General features: G+C 46.9%; 1 long non-coding RNA gene across 7 annotated transcripts in view; it reads left to right on the top strand.

Annotated features, from left to right (window-relative positions):
* Nucleotides 1-19,634, top strand: part of LOC137315219 (uncharacterized) — a 98,204-nt gene extending 78,570 nt beyond the window's left edge. For 4 of the 7 annotated variants that reach the window (XR_010961359.1, XR_010961355.1, XR_010961358.1 and 1 more), the window contains exon 4: nucleotides 17,229-18,651. This is a non-coding gene — a long non-coding RNA (uncharacterized lncRNA). Of the gene's footprint in view, nucleotides 1-10,057; nucleotides 10,221-17,228; nucleotides 18,652-19,470 lie in introns of those variants that run through there. The other 3 variants (XR_010961356.1, XR_010961361.1, XR_010961357.1) reach the window with 2 other exon arrangements.
* The last annotated feature ends 1,378 nt before the right edge of the window (nucleotides 19,635-21,012 follow it).

Consider the following 21,012-nt stretch of genomic DNA (forward strand, 5'->3'; position numbering starts at 1 on the left):
GTGAGAATACAATAAATGTGTGACTGATTTTCTCTCCAGGTTACTGGGAAGCAGAAGCTCCGCCCACTCTTTGTTCCTGGTTACTGGGACCCTTATGCCCTGCCTAATATTTGTTCCTGGTCACTGGAACTCTGAAACCCTGCTTACTATTTGTTCCTGGTCACTGGGACCCTGAAACCCTGCCTAATATTTGTTCCTGGTCACTGGGACTCTGAAACCCTGCCCACTATTTGTTCCTAGTCACTGGAACCCTGAAACCCTGCCACTATTTGTTCCTGGTCACTGGGACAGTGAAACCCTGCCCACTATTTGTTCCTAGTCACTGGAACCCTGAAACCCTGCCACTATTTGTTCCTGGTCACTGGGACATTGAAACCCTGCCTAATATGTGTTCCTGGTCACTGGGACCCTGAAACCCTGCCACTATTTGTTCCTGGTCACTGGGGCATTGAAACACTGCCCACTATTTGTTCCCAGTCACTGGAACCCTGAAACCCTGCCACTATTTGTTCCTGGTCACTGGGACATTGAAACCCTGCCTACTATGTGTTCCTGGTCACTGGGACCCTGAAACCCTGCCACTATTTGTTCCTCGTCACTGGGACCCTGAAACCCTGCCCACTATTTGTTCCTCGTCACTGGGACCCTGAAATCCTGCCCACTATTTGCGCCAGGTCATTGGGACCGTGAAGCCCTGCCTTTCTCTTTGTTCCTGCTCACTGGGACACTGAAACTGTGCCCACAATTTGTTCGCGGTCACTGGGACCCTGAAGCCCTGCCCAATATGTGTTCCTGGTCACTGGGACTCTGAAACGCTGCCCACTATTTGATACTGGTCACTGGGACCCTGAAACCCTGCCCACTATTTGTTCCTGGTCACTGGGACACTGAAACCCTGCCCACTATTTGCTGCTGGTCACTGGGACACTGAAAAACCGCCCACTATTTGTTCCTAGCCACTGGAACCCTGAAGCCCCGCACACCATTTGTTTCCACTCACTGGGACCCTGAAGCCCCGCCCTTTCTGTGTTCCTGGTTACTGGGGCCCTGATGCCCCGCCCACTCTTTGTTCCAGGTCACTGGGACACTGAAACCCCGCCCATACTTTGTTCCTGGTCACTGGGACACTGAAGGCCATACTACTCTTTGTTCCTGGTCACTGGGGCCCTGAAACACCGCCCGTACTTTGTTCATGGTCACTGGGACACTGAAGGCCCCACTACTCTTTGTTCATGGTCACTGGGGCCCTGAAACACCGCCCGTACTTTGTTTCTGGTCGCTGGGGCCCTGAAGCCTCGCCCACTATTTGTTGCGGTTCACTGGGAGCCGAAATCCCCGCCCACTATTTGTTCCTGGTCACTGGGGCGCTGAAGCCTCGCATACTCTTTGTTTTATTTTTATTCGTTCATGGGATGTGGGCGTCATTGGCAAGACCAGCATTTATTTCCCATCCCTAATTGCCCTTGAGAAGGTGGTGGTGAGCCGCCTTGTTGAACTGCTGCAGTCCGTGTGGTGACGGTTCTCCCACTGTGCTGTTAGGAATGGAGTTCCAGGATTTTGACCCCGCGACGTTGAAGGAACGGCGATATATTTCCAAGTCGGGAGGGTGTGTGACTTGGAGAGGAACGTGCAGGTGGTGTTGTTCCCATGTGCCGTATGCCCTCGTCCTTCTAGGTGGGAGAGGTCGTGGGTTTGGGAGGTGCTGTCGAAGAAGCCTTGGCGAATTGCTGCAGTGCATCCTGTGGATGGCACACACTGCAGCCACGGTGCGCTGATGGTGGAGGGAGTGAATGTTTAGGGTGGTGGATGGGTGCCATTCAAGCGGGCTGCTTTGTCCTGGATGGTGTCGAGCTTCTTGAGTGTTGTTGGAGCTGCACTCATCCAGTCAAGTGGAGAGTATTCCATCACACTCCTGACTTGACCTTGTAGATGGTGGAAAGGCTTTGGAGACTCAGGAGGTGAGACACTTGCCGCAGAATAGCCGGACTCTAACCTGCTCTTGTAGCCACAGTATTTATATGGCTGGTCCAGTTAAGTTTCTGGTCAATGATGACCCTAGTATGCTGATGGTAGGGGATTCGGTGATGGTAGTGCTCTTGAATGTGAAGGGGAGGTGGTTAGACTCTCTCTTGTTGGAGATGGTCATTGCCTGGCACTTGTCTGGCGCGAATGTTTCTTGCCACTTATGAGCCCAAGCCTGGATGTTGTCCAGTTCTTGCTGCATGCGGACACGGTATGCTTCATTATGTCAGGGGCTGCAAAAGGAACTGAATATTGTGCAATCATCAGCGAACATCCCCATTTCTGACCTTATGATGCAGTGAAGGTCATTGATAAAGCAACTGTGGGAGAACCTTCAGCACATGGACTGCAGCAGTTGACGAAGGCAGATCACCACCCCCTTCTCAAGGCAATTGGGGATGGGCAATAAATGCTGGCCTTGCCAGTGACGCCCACATCTCATGAACGAATAAAAAAATGCTAAAGATGGTTGGGCCTAGGATATTGCTTTGAGGAACTCCTGCAGCCATGTCCTGGGGCTGAGATGATTGGCCTCCAACAACCACTACCATCTCCATTTGTGCTTGGTATGACTCCGGCCACTGGAGAGTTCTCCCCCGATTCCTATTGATTTCAATTTTACTGGGTTGCTTTGTGCCACATTCAGTCAAATGCTGCCTTGATGTCAAGGGCAGTCACTCTCACTTCACCTTCCCGGTCACTGGAACCATGAAGCCCCGACCAGGCTTTGTTGCTGCTCACTGGGACCCGGAACCCTAGCCCATAATTTGTTCCTGGCCACTGGGACCCTAAAGCCACGACCCGGCTTTGTTCCTGCTCACAGTGACCCGGCCCCCACCGCCCCCCCCCCCGCCCCCCCGCCTCCCATAACTTGTTCCTGGTTAGTGGGACACTGAAACCTCCCAAGGTTTCGTTCCTGTTTTCTCGGACCCTTAAGCCCCGACCACGCTTTGCTTCTGATCACTGAAATCCGAAAGCCTCGCCCAAACTTTACTCCTGGTCACTGAGACCCTGAATCCGCGCCCACTCCTTGTTCCTGTAGCAAGTGGGCCGCACATGCGCCGTGCTGATCACTGAACCGTTCCCAACTTCCTCTTCCAAGATGGCGGCTGGTTATCTGGTATACCGGTGCCATCACTGGGGAGAGATCATCGCAGATGCCGCCCTCTGGACACGCACGGGTTCCGTGTGCTCAGGGTCCTCAGACCCACAGTCGTGTTTCCGAAGAGTGTGTCTCCACCCCTCGGGGTTTGCACTGATCGGCGGCCCTTGCTCACTATCTCCATCTCTCGGGGTTTGCATTGATCCCCGACCCTCGCTCACTATCTCCACCTCTCGGGGTTTGCATTGATCCCCGACCCTCGCTCACTATCTCCACCTCTCGGGGTTTGCATTGATCCCCGACCCTCGCTCACTATCTCCACCTCTCGGGGTTTGCATTCATCCCCGAACCTCGCTCATTATTTCCACCTCTCGGGGTTTAAAATGATCCCCGACCCTCGCTCACTATCTCCACCTCTCGGGGTTTGCATTGATCCCCGACCCTCGCTCATTATCTCCACCTCTCGGGGTTTAAAATGATCCCCGACCCTCGCTCACTATCTCCACCTCTCGGGGTGTGAAATGATCCCCGGCCCTCGCTCGCTGTCTCCACCCCCGTGGTTTGTATCAATCCCCGGCCCTCGCTCTCTATCTCCCCACCCCGCCCCACCCCGCCGTGGTTTGTATCGATCCCCGGTCCTCGATCTCTGTCTGCACCCCCTTCCAACATTGCAACTGGCAACAAACATATACTGAGCCTGCGCGCTGGGTTACACTGGTATGAATAGGCCGTTTTCCAGCTCCCGGGTATTCTGGGTACTAGCACCTGCCATTGAGATCCCGAATTCCTGATTGAAATTTACCGTGGCGAGAAGCGGGTTTTCAGCGCCGAATGAAGAGGCGACACTAAACATTCCTGCTGAGTGTTTGCAGAGTTTTCTCTTTTCATTTAACACTAAACAGTAAACGAAGGCCCGGAGCCGACCCGCCGCCCTGTCCCCTATCAGAAACCTGAGACCCGGAGCGACCCGCCGCCCTGTCCCCTATCGGAAACCTGAGACCCGGAGCGACACGCCGCCCTGTCCCCTGTCAGAAACCTGACACCCAGAGCGATCCGCCGCCCTGTCTCCTATCGGAAACCTGAGACCCGGAGCGACCCGCCGCTCTTTCCCCTATCAGAAAACCTGAGACCCGGAGCGACCCGCCGCCCTGTCCCCTGTCAGAAACCTGAGACCCGGAGCGACCCGCCGCTCTTTCGCCTATCAGAAAACCTGAGACCCGGAGGGACCCGCCGCCCTGTCTCCGATCAGAAAACCTGAGACCCGGAGTGACCCGCCGCCTGAGCCCTTTATTTCAATTGGCAAATTGAAAATTCGATTGTTACCGATTCTGTTGCTTGGCCGGAGTTCTGTTCTGTCGCCTCAGTTCCACCCACCGACGCCCCTCCCCCCCAAATCAAACTTGGCGGGTGTAGATGATTGACATTAGTTCATTACCAATAGTAAGCGCGGAGATGGACTGGAGTCCGATCGTCTGTTCATGGTCCACTCACAGTAGGGAGGGGGCGGGATTCTGCTGACCAGTGCGTTGGATCCAAACCCAGTGTCTCTTTGTCTCAAACACTCAAGGAGACGGGCCGGGGATGTTTATTCATTTATCTTTTAAATAAAGGATTATTTTTCAAAATATTAATTATTGAAAAAGAATGACGTTTTTAAAAACAAATGAAAAAGGCAACAGTGTGGTGAGCCAGAATATTATAGTTTTTATAAATAAATGTGTTGGATTTTCTGGAGTTTTATTATTAATTTTAGACAAAAGAAAATGTTGCAGCGAGGAAGGGTCGGCACTTAAAGGGATAGTGCGCCCTCTGTTACTGTGCGGTCGCCAGTTAAAGGAACAGACACTGTTACCTTTCCCGCTCACCTCCAGCTGTACGCCCACTGATACTCTGCACGTCGAACACCTCCTGGGATCACTTCCTATCACATACTGTCCCGAAGGCGGACATTGAATGTCGATGCTTCAAGCTGTCTCCACCTGGTCTGCAACTCAATTTCTTCCCACCACAGGACTCAGACATCCACCTTGGACTCTCTCAGGCTGTCTCCTTCCTTTTCTTAAATTTCCGACCAGGCTATAAGTTCGGTTGGAAATTGAAATCAATGAACTTGCCCTCTCTCCTCGGAAATCACTGGCCTCCTGTCCTCCATGAACCTCTCGCTCCATATAAAATCCATATTCACGGCAACATGCTTGACCTTGTCATCTTATGTGGCATCTCTATTCCCATTGTCTCGATCACAGATAAGCCATCTCCACTACTTCCTTGTATCCCTCATGACCCATCGTCATAACTCAATTCTTCCCATATTCTGTCCAATCTCCCGAGAATGCATTCTGTGTTCTCTGATACGCTTGATAAATCAGGGCTTTATTAAACTGTGTTGACGATATTCGCTAATTGTAAACTTCATCCAAGCACAGTTGGTAAAATGACCAAAAACTACAGGTTGTAGTCAATCTTTTACAAGAAACAAGAAATGATAGTTAAAAAAAAACTGATAGCATATAGCCCAGTGACAATAATTCCACAGGTTGCTCTTCAATTGGTTCTTTTACCTTTAAAGTTCGAAGTTACTCATTGCTGCGAGGATTACAATTGGAGACAAATGTCGCCCTCCGCTGGTGGACACTGCACGGTGCAGTGGTTCCAGTAAGGTGGAAATGTCGCCCTCCCCTGGTGGACACTGCACGGTGCAGTGGTTCCAGTAAGGTGGAAATGTCGCCGTCCGCTGGTGGACACTGCACGGTGCAGTAATTCTATTTAAAGCGGAAATAATTGTTACAATTAAAGAACAATTACCAGTCATCTTTAAACTCGAATCTTAATCCTGCCGTTTCAGTGAAACAGATCACGGTTTTGCTCCAATCTCTGATTTGAGAACACGTTCGCAGCATTCACCGTTGTTCTTCCCGGCTTTGAACACAGGTGTAAAGGAGTCTTCTTTTCCGTGTCCATGAGCTCTGAACCACGGAAGAGAGCAGCTCGGACACATTTCTTAGACGCATCAAGATTAACCCCCACGGCGACTTTGCTGTCAGTAAAGAGAGACAAGAAAGACGAAAATCCCGTTTGCCCCTCTCAGTGTGGCCCTAAAGGACTGTGTCCAGGGTAAAGTTCTGTTCCCACCGTAAAATCCTGCCCCCGGATCGTCCTTTCTGAGCTCCAGTTAGGTGATGCTGAACACTCAGGTGGGAAATACCAAAATCTACAACAACGTTTTTAAAACAATGATGATTTACTTTACATTTATCCAGAATATTAAACCCCAGCCCAGTTACATGGGTTAGTAACATAACCAGAAACAAGCTTCATCTATCAGAATGAACATGGTTCAGCCCTCGAGGTGATTTCAGCAATAACAGCAGAATCCAACCCCTGCAGTCATAAGTGAACTCGCTGGTGCTTCAGAAGTTTGGATGAATTAGTGATTCCTTCCCACACATGGAGCAGACGAACGGTCTATCCTCAGTGCGAACTGGCTGGTGTTTCAGCAGTTTGGATGAATTGGTGAATTCCTTCCCACACATGGAGCGGACTAACGGGCTATCCTCAGTTTGAACTCGCTGGTGAGTAAGCAGATGGGATGACAGAGTGAATCCTTTTCAACACATGGAACATGTGAACGATCTCCCCCAGTGTGACTGCGTCGATGAGTTTCCAGCTGGGACTGGTCATTAAATCCCTTCCCACAGGCCCACAGTTCCACGGTTTCTCCATGGTGCGGGTGTCCATGTGTCTCTCCAGGTTGGACGATCAGCTGAAGTCTCGCCCACGCACAGAACACGTGCACGGTTTCACCCCGCTGTGAATGGTGCGATGTTTTTTCAGGCTCTGTGACTGGTTCAATCTCTTCCCCCAGTCAGTGCACTGGAACACTCTCACTCGGGTGTGTGTGTCTCGGTGCTTTTCCAGTCACACTGATGTTTGAAATCTCTTCCCACAGACAGACCAGACAAACAATTCTCCTTCCACATTCAAAGGCCGCTAATATTCAGGTCCTGATGAATGGAGAGACTCTGTCAGAGCTTGAGGTGATGTTTCGTTTGAGTTTCCCGTCTTCAAATCCTCCCCTTCTAATACCCTGCAAATGGAGTTTACAAACGTCATCACTGTAAATAGAGGATAAAAATTCAGAACAGAAAATTCTAGTATCTATGGAACATTCTTTCCTCTCCTTTTCCCCCAAAGCTGTAAATCCCCGTCTCACACACTCCTCCCCCTCTCTGTGCTCATTGTTTGAATTTTTTTTTTACTCGTTCACGGGATGTGGGCGTCGCTGGCGAGGCCAGCATTTATTGCCCATCCCTAATTGCCCTCGAGAAGGTGGTGGTGAGCCGCCTTCTTGAACCGCTGCAGTCCGTGTGGTGACGGTTCTCCCACAGTGCTGCTCGGAAGGGAGTTCCAGGATTTTGACCCAGCGACAATGAAGGAACGGCGATATATTTCCAAGTCAGGATGGTGTGTGACTTGGAGGGGAACGTGCAGGTGGTGTTGTCCCCATGTGCCTGCTGCTCTTGTCCTTCTAGCTGGTAGAGGTCGCGGGTTTTGGAGGTGCTGTCGAAGAAGCCTTGGCGAGTTCATCACTTGGTCACTTATTTTTTCTTTCCACCTCTCCAAATATTTTTTCGTCCTCCCCTTAAAGTGCAAACTCAGACTATGGTTCAGTTCCACAGTCACTGGTTGCCACCAGTTTGCTGCCCAGGTGTCTGAGCTTTGAGTTTGAGTTTGTGGAGTTCACTGATGGTGTTCTCACCCGGTACCGGGGTCACTGGATCGCCATCGAGAGCAGGAGCCCTGGTGGATTTTACACCTGACATACCCCAGCGGCACTCAGTCTAGTTGTATTGTTCCAACTGGTATCAAATAACTCAGCACAGAATATGGATTAAACCCGGGTCATTCCTGGTCTGTACATGAGACTTGTGAAAACCTTTAAACAAATCTGTCTTCTGTCACTGCAAAAATTCTGAAATGTTTCCAAATGAAAGAAGGGAGTTAAACGGATCTTTAAGAAAAATCAGAGTTTTTGGAGGCACTGAGATCTCAAAATTCTAGCTCTCTCCCCATAAACCTGCATCCATCAAACCCCATCCCATTCGCTTCCCATATCCCAAAATGAAGAAGTTTGAAGCCATTTCACCGAATACAGAAGGCGCCGACTGCTGACACGAAACATGTTACCACACATCACAGGCCGGTCGGTAACAGAGCACGCCCATCAACCGCCCCCGCCCATAACAGAGCCCCTCAACGACCCCCCACAACAGAGCCCGCCCAGCAATACCACTTACCACCAGAACAGAGTCCGCCTATCAACAAACCCCCACTACAACATAGCCCACTCCCCCCCCCCCGACAACAGAACCCGCCCATCAATATCCCCTACTCCACAACAGAGCCCACACCCCGTCCCCACTACAGAGGCTGCCCTTCCCCCCATAACAGAGCTCGGCTATATTCCCCTTCAGAAATGAGCCCGCAAATGCTCCCCACACACACAGAGCCCGCCCTTCCTCCCACCTCACAATAAAGCTCGGCAATAATCCCACTCACAACAGAGCAAACCGATCCTCCCTGCCCATCACAGAGCCCACCTGATCCACCCCGCACATCACGGAGCCCACCTGATCCTCCCCTCCTATTACAGAGCCCACCTGATCCTCCGCGCCTATTACAGAGCCCACCTGATCCTCCCCGCCTATTACAGAGCCCACCTGATCCTCCCCGCCCATCACAGAGCCCACCTGATCCTCTCCGCCTATTACAGAGCCCACCTGATCCTCCCTGCCCATCACAGAGCCCACCTGATCCTCCCCGCCCATCACGGAGCCCACCTGATCCTCCCCGCCCATCACAGAGCCCACCTGATCCACCCCGCACATCACGGAGCCCACCTGATCCTCCCCGCCTAATACAGAGCCCACCTGATCCTCCCCGCCCATTACAGAGCCCACTTGACCCTCCCCGCCCATCAGAGAGCCCACCTGATCCTCCCCGCCCATTACAGAGCCCACTTGACCCTCCCCGCCCATCAGAGAGCCCACCTGATCCACCCCGCATATTACAGAGCCCACCTAATCCTCCCGACCTATTACAGAGCCCATCTGATCCTCCCCGCCTATTACAGAAGCGACCTGATCTCCCCCGCCCATCAGAGAGCCCACCTGATCCTCCCCGCCTATTACAGAGCCCACATAATCCTCCCCGCCTATTACGGAGCCCACTTGATCCTCCCCGCCTATTACAGAGCCCACCTGATCACCCCCGCCCATCAGAGAGCCCACCTGATCCTCCCCGCCTATTACAGAACCCACCAGATCCTCCCCTCCCAATACAGATCCCACCTGATCCTCTCCGCCCATCACAGAGCCCACCAGACCCTCCCCGCCCATTACAGAGACCATCTGATCCTCCCCGCCTATTACAGAGCCCATCTGATCCTCCCTACCCATTACAGTGCCCGCCTAATCCCCCTTGTCATTTACAGAGCCGACCTGAACCTCCCTGTCCATTACAGAGCCCATCTGATCCTCCCCCTCCCCCATTGCAGACGACAGCACATCCTCTCTGCACATTTCAGCGCACCAGACACAACTATCCACCCCCCGACCCACAACAGATCCTATTTGATACTCCCTGTCCATTAAAGAGTCCTCCTGATCTCTCTCTCTCCATTACAAAGCCCACCCAACCTCTCTGCCCTTTACAAAGCCCGTCTCAGGCTGGATTACCCAATCGACACTGACTGTATCTGTACTGACGTTGACCCAAACTCCTCATGGTTTCACTAAATAGCCCTTCGCCAGCGTCCTGTCCCACTAATTGTATCTGTACTGACGTTCATTCGGAAATGCGAAGTTATACAAAGGCTCACCGAGAATCCGTCTCGAATGGCCGCTAAAATAACCACAATCCCTTGTGTTTCAGGAACCCCCTTTTTAATTCATTGATTGGACGTGGGCGTCGCTGGCACGGCCAGCATTTATTGCAGGGGGTGGAGGGGAAGATGAATTTGGTGGTGACATCACGCTGGGGATTGTGGAAATGGCAGACGATGATACCTTGAATGTGGTGGCTGGTGAGGTGAAAGGTGAGGACAAGGGGGACCCTATAGTGCTTCTGGGAGGGAGGGGAAGAGGTGAGGGCAGAATGCAGGAAATGGGACAGACACGGTCGAGGGACCTGTCAACAACAGTGGAGGGGAATCCTCAGTTGAAAAAAAATAGTAACATCGGAAACATTGGAAGCTCCCAGTGATCCCACAGTGTCCCACCGACCCCATATTGTCCCAGTGATCCCACAGTGTCCCTGTGGTGCGACGATGCCCACAGTGATCCCACGATGAACAAAAAATGATCCCACAGTGACCCAGTGATCCCAAAGTGCTCCCAGTGATCGCACAGTTAACCAGATAAAGCGCACGTGAGCCCCATTGAGAGCAACCTCCGGTGGAGAGAAAGCCTCTTGTCTAAAGATTCGTCCTCCCAAATTTTCTCTTTCCACGTCTTCATGTTACAGCATTTACACAAAAAATTCCTCTGAAGAGAGTTAGAATGAGAGAAAGGAATTGATTAAAATCAAAGCAAGGGATTAAAAAGGCACAGCAAGAGCCCAGATCGAACTCACACTCACTCACTCACGCACTCATTCCGTTACACAGGCAATCTCTCAGCAAACACCATTGACAAACGAAATCCCCATTTAGAAAGCAGAGAATCTAAAGAGGAGAGAGAAAAGTTGGGACTGGGGAGAAAGAGAAAGACACTCAGTACAGACTGAAGAGCACATGTTGCTTCTCTCTGCAATTGAAGTTTGCAGGTTTTTTTCTCCTGCTTTGCCACGCACTCACAAACTCCCCCTTAAACGTGCCGGTCTGTCTGTCTGTCCTTGTTAGCGTTTGCTGCAGAATCCAAACGGTCCCTGTGTTCGTTTTCCCTTCTGTTCGTGGAGCAGGGAATAAAACGCCTGTAGTTTGTGGTCAACTTCCAATTTGTGGCTTTTTCCAATTAGCCAACGTGTTAAAACAAATTCTAGACATTCAGAGGTGCCAAAACAATGAATATTTTTTTTTAAATCAAATCCACAGCAAGATCCCTCACTTAGTTTCAGGCTCAGTCTCTCACTAACATTCAGTTACACAGAAACAAATCCCAGTTTATAAGGCAGATGGTTCTAAAGTGTGAAAGATTGGGAAATGATCTTGATAGACAAAAATAACCTGTATTTAAACATTAAAACCAGTACTACAACAAGCCCCCATTCGGACTGTGGGGAAAGAGCAGAGGAGGAGGACGAAACTGGACTAATTGGATTGTCCATTAAAGGAGCCAGCACAGGCATAATGGACCGAATGACCTCCTCCTGTGCCGTACCGACGATGATATTGTGAACAACAGCTTCACTGCCCTGAACTGGAAACAACATGGCCGGCTGCACGGAAGCAATTTATTGAGGGACAAGTGGCCATGTTAAAAAAAGTGTTATCATGAAGTTTAAACAAAATAGCCGCACTGGATATGAAACAAAATGGCCGCCAGTGAGGCAGCCGTCTTACTGATGGGTAAAGCGGCCACCTAACTGAGGGACAAGGCGGATGCTTGTTGTGTTGAGAGACACGGAGAAGGTTCATTTGCTGCTCCTGTTAAATCACAGTTCCACTATAGTTAAAGATACAAACTGAGTGAGACTGGAACTAGTTGCTGTTAAACATAAGTGCAGTCGTGCAGTGAGGGAATTAAACAAGAAAGGGTGAATTTCTGCAAAGAAAATGTACAATTAACATTTGGTTATTTGAACATAATGCTTACGGAGAAGGAGAGACCAGTCATTCAGAGGAAAGGTCAAATTACTCATTTTATGTAAAGAATGTCGTTGTAGCTTTTATTGAATAAATCAGATTAAAGTTGGACTCAATCTAAATATAGCTCTGATCTGGGATTTAGTTTATTTCTCCAAAGTTCATATTTTTCTTTAAGCTGAAACAATAACAATATTTGTAAAGTAACAGAGCAGGAGAGTGCTGCGGGGTCCTGTCTAGTTTAGCAAATCTGTAGAAGGGTTAAGAGTACATTGTGATTTATTACAGAATCCAATAACTTATTGGGGGAGTTTCACATGGTACAAATGTAGGTATAAAAAAAGGTGCAAAATGATTTTAGACTTCAATTTGCAAAAGGTTCAATTTTACATTTAACTTAATGAGCTATGTTGCCGAAAGAAACTTCAGGCATAAACCTTGGCTTTATGAAGAAAACAATCATTTATTATTGTTAGTAATACACTAGTAAACATGACATTAGAATTTATCAACATCTTGGGTTTAAGACCGATTTAGAATTGCTTTAGCAACAATAAAAAAACACATCCTGAAACCCCCAAATCCATAACCGTTTGGAAATCAAATGTGCGCCTTAAACTAACCCCATAACGAAAGTGATATGCTCATGGTTGGCTCAAGCTTGCTGGGAAGGTTGCAGATATTTTTTGATTGAAACGGTAGTTGTGTAGCGTGCATTTCTCATGTAGTCAGGTCACCTGCTTCACAGGCAATCTGTAAACCTGCATGGAGGCACCAAGCTGTGTGTTAGTGAGTATAATGAACAGTTCAGCTGAGGTGGTGCTGCCAGGAAGCGAAATGTGAGGATGGGACAGTCGTGGTGGATCTGTGTCTCTCCCCACTCAACTTCTGTGCAGCTTATAAAATCCGTTTGAATACAGAACCACGCCTCTGGGACGATGACTTGACAACAATACGTTCTTACAAATGCAACCCACGATTGATTGACACCAAATTTGTTTTCTCTCAATGTCCACAACTTAACGAAATTAAGTCCGCAGGTGTTCTAACGACCTCTAGCCCCCCCCCCCCCCCCCCTGGAATCGTTCTTGTTGACATGGTGATCTATCCTCCGCTGTGTGATCTTCTTTTACAATGTGTCATTAACAATCCGATTAACAGTCCTTCCACCTTTTAAAAGTCCTTTACCTTCAGACGTGCTGAAGCCGATTTAATATCAGGCTTTCGTTTATCGGAAGAATGTTTGCCTCACACAGCAGCTGCGAATCTCCCACAGAAAATAATGGTCAGGGTCAGGGAAATAAGACTGAGTGATTTTATTGTGCAGCCTCCAGGTATCACCTTTCGAACTGTCAAAATTAAATCCACAAAAATGTAACCCCAGAACAGACATGAACTGTCTGGCCTCCTTCACCTGTTGCTGTTCTGCTAGTCAGCACCCTCACACTCCAGGCTGATCATACAGTTTATTTGGCGATTTAATGGTTTCTGCCTCTACCTTGCTGTCACGTTATATCTTTGTTCATGTTTCTACGTGTCTGTCTTTTGTGTATATCGTTTATCCCTGTTTATCTCCTGTGTGTTTTTCAATCTTGTTTTTTACATTTCTACTTTAATTTCTGTCTCTCTGGTGCTGTTTCTATCTCTATCTTTTTCTTCCTGTTATTCTTGGCTTCTTTCTATGCGCCTCTCTCTCTGTCTGCATGACGCTGCCTATCTTCTCTCTTTGCCTTCTCTGTCTCTTTTTCACATCAGATTCCCTGCCCCTTTCCCTCGTTGTCTCTCCCTCTCTCTGACTTCATCCGTCTTTTTATCTTTCCACCTCTCTCTCCGTATCCTTCTCTCTCTTTTTATTCCCTCTGTCTATCTCGCTCTTTGTTTCTCTCTGTGTATCTACTTTTCCGTTTTTCTTTTCTCTACCTCGTTCTTCCTTCTCCCTTTTCTCATCCGTCTTTATTTCATTCTGTTTATGTCCCACTCTCTCCAGCTCTGTTTCTGTCTACTTATTTCTTTCTGTTGCGAGTTGACTTCCCGATCTCTTCTTTTCATCTGGTTCTGTATTTCATTCCATTTCTTTCAATCTCGGTTTGAATTGTCGTATTTCTCCTCCTCTCTTCTGTTTTCTATTTTCTCCTTGCTTTCTAGTCCTCTTTCTTTCTCTCTCTTATTGTCTTACTTCATGTCTGACCCTCTCCTCCTCTGCCTCTCTATCAGTCTCTGGTTATTTTGAATTGATTTCTTCTGTCTATTTATCTCTCCGATTCTAGCACGTTGTAATTCCTCGTCAGTGTATCTTTCCCTGGTTCCATTCATGAGTGCGTTCTCTCTCTCTCTGACACACATATATATATATATATTATATATCTCCGCTTTTTTTCTTCCTTTATTTTTCTCTCTTGTCTTAATAAATCTCCTTATTTTTCTCCATCTCTGCCCCTCTTTGATTCGATCTCACTCACACAGACTGCCCCCCGCCCCCGCCTTTTATGTGAATCTGTCTTAATTTTCTTTGTATTTTGATCATTATATTTCTTTTGTCGTTGTGTTCTCTCTCCGTGTCTTTCTATTTTAATTTTTGTCTCTCTCCATATCACTTCTTTTCTCTGGCCCACGTGCTGCCTTCCCTCTGTTTCTTCACTTCATGCTTTTTCCTTTCTGTGTTTATTTCTGACTATCGTTGTTTGTTTCTCCGGCAATATCTCTCTCTGTCTTTATGTCTTTCTAGTGGTCTCTCATGTTTTTTTTTCTGTCTTTACCTTTCTCCTCCTTAGTCACTGATTATTATTATGCATTTTCATTCTCTTCCTTTCTGTCTCTCTCTTCCCTATTCTCTCTCCCTCCATCTCTATATCTGTTTCTGACTTTGACTCTCCCATTCTCTCACATTCACTTTCTGCCTGCCTGTTTTATTATGTCCCCTTGTGTAACTGTTTCTCCTCCTTTCCATGCCTCCCTCTCTTCCTTTCTTTCTCTTCCGCTCTCTCTCTCTCATACACACACACACACACACACACACACACACACACACACACACAGGCACACACACACACACACACACACACACACACACACTCCAGAAGCAGCAGTGAATATCCTACAGGGGTAGTTCTATACAATTCAATTACATGATAATTGAAACAGAATTCAGGAGAACATGGACAGACTGGTGAAATGGGCAGACATTTGGCCGATTAAATTTAATGCAGAGAAGTGTGAAGTGACGCATTTTGGTAGGAAGAATGGGGAGAGGCAATATAAAACAAATGGTACAATTTTAAAAGTTTTGTAGGTACAGAATACTAAAGGTTTAGGTACACACAACTTTGAAGGCGGCAGGACAGATTGATAAGTCTCATTAAAAAGCATTGGCTTTCTAAATAGAGACATAGAGTATAAAAACAAGGAATTTATGCTAAATCTTCATCAATCACCCGATATGCCTCATTCTGGGCACCACACTTTAGGAAAGACGTCAGGTTCTTCAAGGGGCTGCAGGAGATACATACAAGAATGGTACTAGGCATGAGGAACTGCTTTTATGTGGAGAAAGTGGAGACGCTGGGATTGTTCTCCGCAGAGCAGGGAACGTTAGGGAGAGATTTAATGGAGCTGTTCAATATTCTGAGGGATTTTGATGGAATAAATAGGGAGAAACTGTTTCCATTGGTCCGAGAGGCGGTTATCAATTTTCACAGATTTAAGATAATAGGCAAAAAAACCAAGGGGAGATGAGGAGGCTTTATTCTACGCAGCGAGTTGTTAGGATCTGGAAAGAACTGCTTGAAAGGGTGGTGGAAGCAGGTTCAATAGTAAATTTAAAAAGGGAATTGGATACATACTCGAATGGGAGAAAATTGCAGGGATATGGGAATAGAGTAGGGGTGTGGGACTAATTGGATATGTCTTTCAAAGAGCCGGCAACGGCACGATGGGCCAAATGGCCTCCTTCTGCGCTGTAAGATTCCATGATTCCATTTATGTGATCACTACGGGAGGAATGTTCGACGGCCGGAGATCAAGAAAGTTCATTCCCATAAGTCAGGTGAGAAATGTTGGTCGGGATAAATTTAAACCCATAATTATAGAGAGGGAATTATATATAGGGGGATTATAAAATGATTATATTTTGAAGCATTATACGGCACCTGCAACTGACCATTTCACTAGTGGTCTCCATACCCAACGCTCTGGTTCTCTCTCTCTCCTTCTCATGCTCTGTTTTACTCTCTCGGCTTAGCTCTTTCTCTGCCACCGCTCCCACTATCTCTCTGTTTCTTGGTCTTTCTCTCTCTCCCTCTCAGTCTGGCTTTCGTTTTCCCTGTTTTCTCTTTTTTTTTGGTTATGGTGTGTTCATGTGCAGTAAACCAAAAAAAAAGCGTCAAATTATAATTTTATAATATCGGTCCTGTTTTCTCTTCTTGTTTCACTCTGTCTTTCTTTCTCTCTGTATGTGTGTCTCTCTCTTTTTTCACTCTCTGTCCCTCTGTCTCTCTGCCTCTCCCTCTCTATCTCCGTCTCTCCCTCTACCCCCGTCTCTCTCTCTATCTATCACTCTCTTTCTCTCTATGCCTCTGCAACTGTCTCTCTTTCTGTCTCGCGATCCCTCAGTCTCTCGAGTCTCTCTCGCTTTCTCCCTGTCACTCCCTGTCTCTCTCTCCCCCTGTCTCTCTGTGTCTCGATCCGTCTCTCTCTCTCTCTGTTTCTCTCTTTCCCTCTGTATATCTGCCTCTCTCACTTTCTCCCTCTCCCTCTCTCTGTCTCTCTATATCACCACTTACGTGGAGTGCACCGATTCCGATCAGGCCCACCGCAGCTACTTTGATTGCCAGATTTGCCCATTTTGCAGGGCGGTCATTTAGGATAAGTACATTTGAGCTGTTTAATGCCGCCATTTTGATCAACAATTCAAATGTTGTCTGCAAAGCAAATCCTGCCTCAATGTATCAGATAATCAATAAAATATAACATCAGAATCCGATTTAAGATCATTTCATGGCTCTGTGCTGCTAATTTAAAATGTACTTTCCGTCCCCTGGGAAGTGTTGAGGATGGAGTATGAAATGGGATTCAGTTCTCCTGCTTGAAACCCTTCAGCTCTTTCTGTGATCTCACTAATTTAACAATTAGATTGAGTGGGTATTTTACCGCGTTCTTCAGCTCCTCTCTGAATTTAGTCTGGGTCAGGACATAAATACACGTGTTTGTGCAGGAACTGAGAAGCTGCAGCATAACTGATGTGTGTTCTGTGATATAAACAGGGTCAGTGTAGGAGTAATAATACCGAATGTCTGTTACTCGCAGATGAATGTAAAATGCAACCCGTGGCAACCATAACACAATAAAACTGCCCGATATACTGAAGAGCAAAATGATCGATTTCTTTCGGTTCTCCATCTCTGGATCCTTGTGATTCTCTCCATTGCTCCGGCTGCGGACTCGACTGGAGATTAAAATACGTCTGACCGTCAGAGCATTGAGCAGCAAAATCAGACAGAACGGAAGGAAAGGAGTTAAAGTGAGGTGAAACATGTCAAATGCGGCCCATGCAGGGGAAGTAAGGTAGCTCAGTTTAAGCATGCAACCCCGGGGAACATTATGCATTATAATTCCAGGTTCATATGTAAAGTACCAGGGGAGACTCTCTAAACAGCCCAGCACACTCACTGTTCCCAGAACCACAGCCGCCGTTTTCTCAGTGCAATATTTAATTTTCAGCTTCTCATAACAAATGGCCACAAATCGATCAAAGGTGAAAGCGACTGTTAACCAAACAGAAACAACCCCGGTTGCATAACTCAAGAAAATAATAAAACTACACACGGGAGTAATGAACAGGAATGAACCTCGGAAATAAATCGGACCAATCCACCTCAATATCACACCAGCTGTAACGACCAGGAGATCGGCCACTGCCATTGCCAACAGATAGCGACTGATACATTTGGAGAGACCGCACTTTCCTCGGGACAGAATCGCAATCGCCACCAAGTTAACTGTAAGAGAGAGAGAAAAGAAAGCGGGGAAATTACTGATCAGACTTGGAGCCAAAGCAGCAGTTTGGGAGGATCTGGGGTGAAATTTCCCGCTTTCTTGCTGCATCGAACGGTGGAAACTGGTTCATTGAATTGGGCAGCGTTTCCGGGCAGAGAAATGAATTGGGAAATCGATACAGAAAGTGAACAAAGTGAGCACCGTGTCCACTGGAAGGGCCGAGTGAGGGCGCAGTGTCGGTGGTGAAGGAAGAAGGGGTTTTACCGAGTAGGAATAGAGCGCATTAAAGCCGGATTTGGCCTCTAGACGGACGGGAAATGGAGCGAATGTCGGGAAGATGAGGGGACAGGAAGATATGCGGCTGGTTTGTTGCTCTGCGTTAAGACAGCCGATAGGGACTGGCAGTAAACGGGAAAGGCAGCTGGAGACCGAGCCAGTGAGTGAGATTGGGAAGCAGATAAGGAAAATAACATGTCGGAGCTGGAGGGGAGTCAGGAGCAGATGGTTTGGGAATGTTGATCAACTGAAGCAACTGATGAGGAGACAGATGATTCAATTGCAGTGAGAGGAGAGGCTGGGATTCACATGGAGAGACTGCAGCAGAGCGTTGGAGGAAATCTAATCTTTAAGTCCCAATAACACAATCCAACTCGGAGAGTTAACAGTTCATTTCTGTGGTTATTGGTGTCAGGGAACATGTGTTGGGTAAAAAAATGTGTAAATTAACATTACTTTGTACATTCAATTAAAATTAAATTTAAAAGTATTAATTAAATCGACCTTGTTTTTTATTGAATCCTTCCGAGCTTCAAAACTGCAGTATCCGAATAATCCAATGCGATGACGAAATTACAGATTCTATTCTTTAAGTAAATTTTAATTATGTTCACAGATTTGTTGGGAAACAAGGAACATTCACGAAAACGGAGTGAGGACCTGACAGTGATATAAACATGAGGAGCGAGTCCGAGAATCAAAACTCGCCCAAACTGACAACATCATAATAACACCTTCAAGTTACACTCTCTATGTTTAAATGTACTAGAAGTTTCAACAGTTCATTCTGATAAATTATTCACACCACAGCCACTCGCTTTCCCTCTCAGTCGCCCTCTCTATCACTCACTCTACTCTCCTTCTCAACTTCATTTTCATATCCGATTAAATCCTATCATCCTGCCCTTGCATTCTGCTCACCGTCCACTTGTTGCACCGATCCTATTCTCAGTGTCAGTTTGTTAAATAGTGATGCCTCTGTTGAACAGTTTAATGTTCCGACAGATCATTCAAGTCTCCACCTGTTCACCTACACTGTTCGCTTCATCTACAAATCATGGAAAAGACAGATTCAAATGCCTCTTCCAGACAGATTTCACAATAATTGAGATTCCTTCTCCTGTAATTATAAAGTAAAGTGTTAGATGGTGGGATTGTTCAATTAACAAAATGCCAACATCATACTTATAATCTACAGATAAAAAGAAGGGCTCTTGATTCCAAGTGATACAGTGCAAACTGATACAACATAACCTCAAAACTTTTCATTTTACAGTGAAGTCCAGTGACAGTCCGTGAATTTATCCACAGTGAAGCGGAGGAGGAGATGTGAAAGTGTCAGCAGAAAACTCAGTTCAGTAACCAGACATCTGAAGCGGCGTCAGATGCACACATAATGAAATAATACTTCATAACAGTGATAACCAATAAATACAATGTAATCCCAGTTTAACTGAAGCATATTATTGGGGAGGGAGGATATTGCACTGCCTCCATGTAACACTGAGACGCTGAGCTGTCTCATAATCAATCACTGAAAATATAGTAATGAAAAAATATTCCAGGACAGGTTAGTTCCACAGCATTAAACTGTTAACAACTTCTGATGGTCTGATACCAGCTCTTTGCCCAGACACCTGATTCCAATACATTCAGTGGAGAATAACCCAGTCACAATGGTAGGGTTGGATACACAAAGGTCACTAAGGATATAATGTAACTATTACAAGACCGAACGTTTAGAATCTATGGACATACCATTACACAACATTCAGTACAGACAATTATCCAGTAACTTCGCCACGGCTGGACATACAAAGGTCAATACAGATATAATGACACTCCTACACTACTGAAAGTGCAGAGAATTAACACATTCCTTCATTCAGTAGATAGAACAGTACAGGCGACTGTGTAAAACATGCAGGGAGAAAATAAATTGCTAAGTACAGCAGCAGAGTCATCAATTTACACCATTAACAGCTGAGGTAAACGGCTTACCCGGAACTCCGAAGGCTGCAAGAAGAGGATAATAAATGCGTTCTATCTGTTGGATTACTGGATATCCCATTTCTGTGAGAAGCACTGACTTCTGTTGGTCTGGACACCACAACTCGGGCGGGCAATCTGAGCTGATCCATTCCAACAAGCCCTGATATAAACAGGGATTAATTCTCCAATGACAAGGTTATACTCTGATGACTGCCATCATTTACAGTCTATTGAACAAACACATTGCAGAAGCAGCTTTGACTCCGATGTAATAATGTGGTGGATATAACACAAACATCTCAAAGTTCAGGACATTAAATTAATCAGACCTCTCTCAGGAATAAAGTTAACAGCTGTAATCACACAGGACTGATCCAACAATAATGAGCGGCTTCAATTACAGTTTTCCTCTAATTGTATTGACTATGTTCACTCCTGGCGATTCATTTATAATTTATAGAGATTTTTCTGCAGTGCGCACTGAATCCAGGGACATAAACAGACCCGTTTCAGTCTGTACCTGAAGATTCCCAGTCAAAATATGAATTTGAGTCTCTGATACGAGGACAGTTAAAGGGCAGGTTGAGGATTGCAGCGTAGAAATTACCGTGGGTGATATCAGGGGACAGGCACTGAACGTGTTAAAGGGCAGTTTGAGGATTGCAACCAAGTAATGACTGTGGGTGATATTAGGGGAAGGACACCGAACGTGTTAAAGGGCAGGTTGAGGATTGCAGCCTAGAAATGACTGTGGGTGATATCAGGGGACAGACACTGAACGTGTTAAAGGGCAGGTTGAGGATTGCACCCAAGTAATGACTGTGGG

This window comes from Heptranchias perlo, unplaced genomic scaffold, assembly GCF_035084215.1.
Source record: "Heptranchias perlo isolate sHepPer1 unplaced genomic scaffold, sHepPer1.hap1 HAP1_SCAFFOLD_54, whole genome shotgun sequence".
Taxonomy (NCBI): Eukaryota; Metazoa; Chordata; class Chondrichthyes; order Hexanchiformes; family Hexanchidae; genus Heptranchias; species Heptranchias perlo.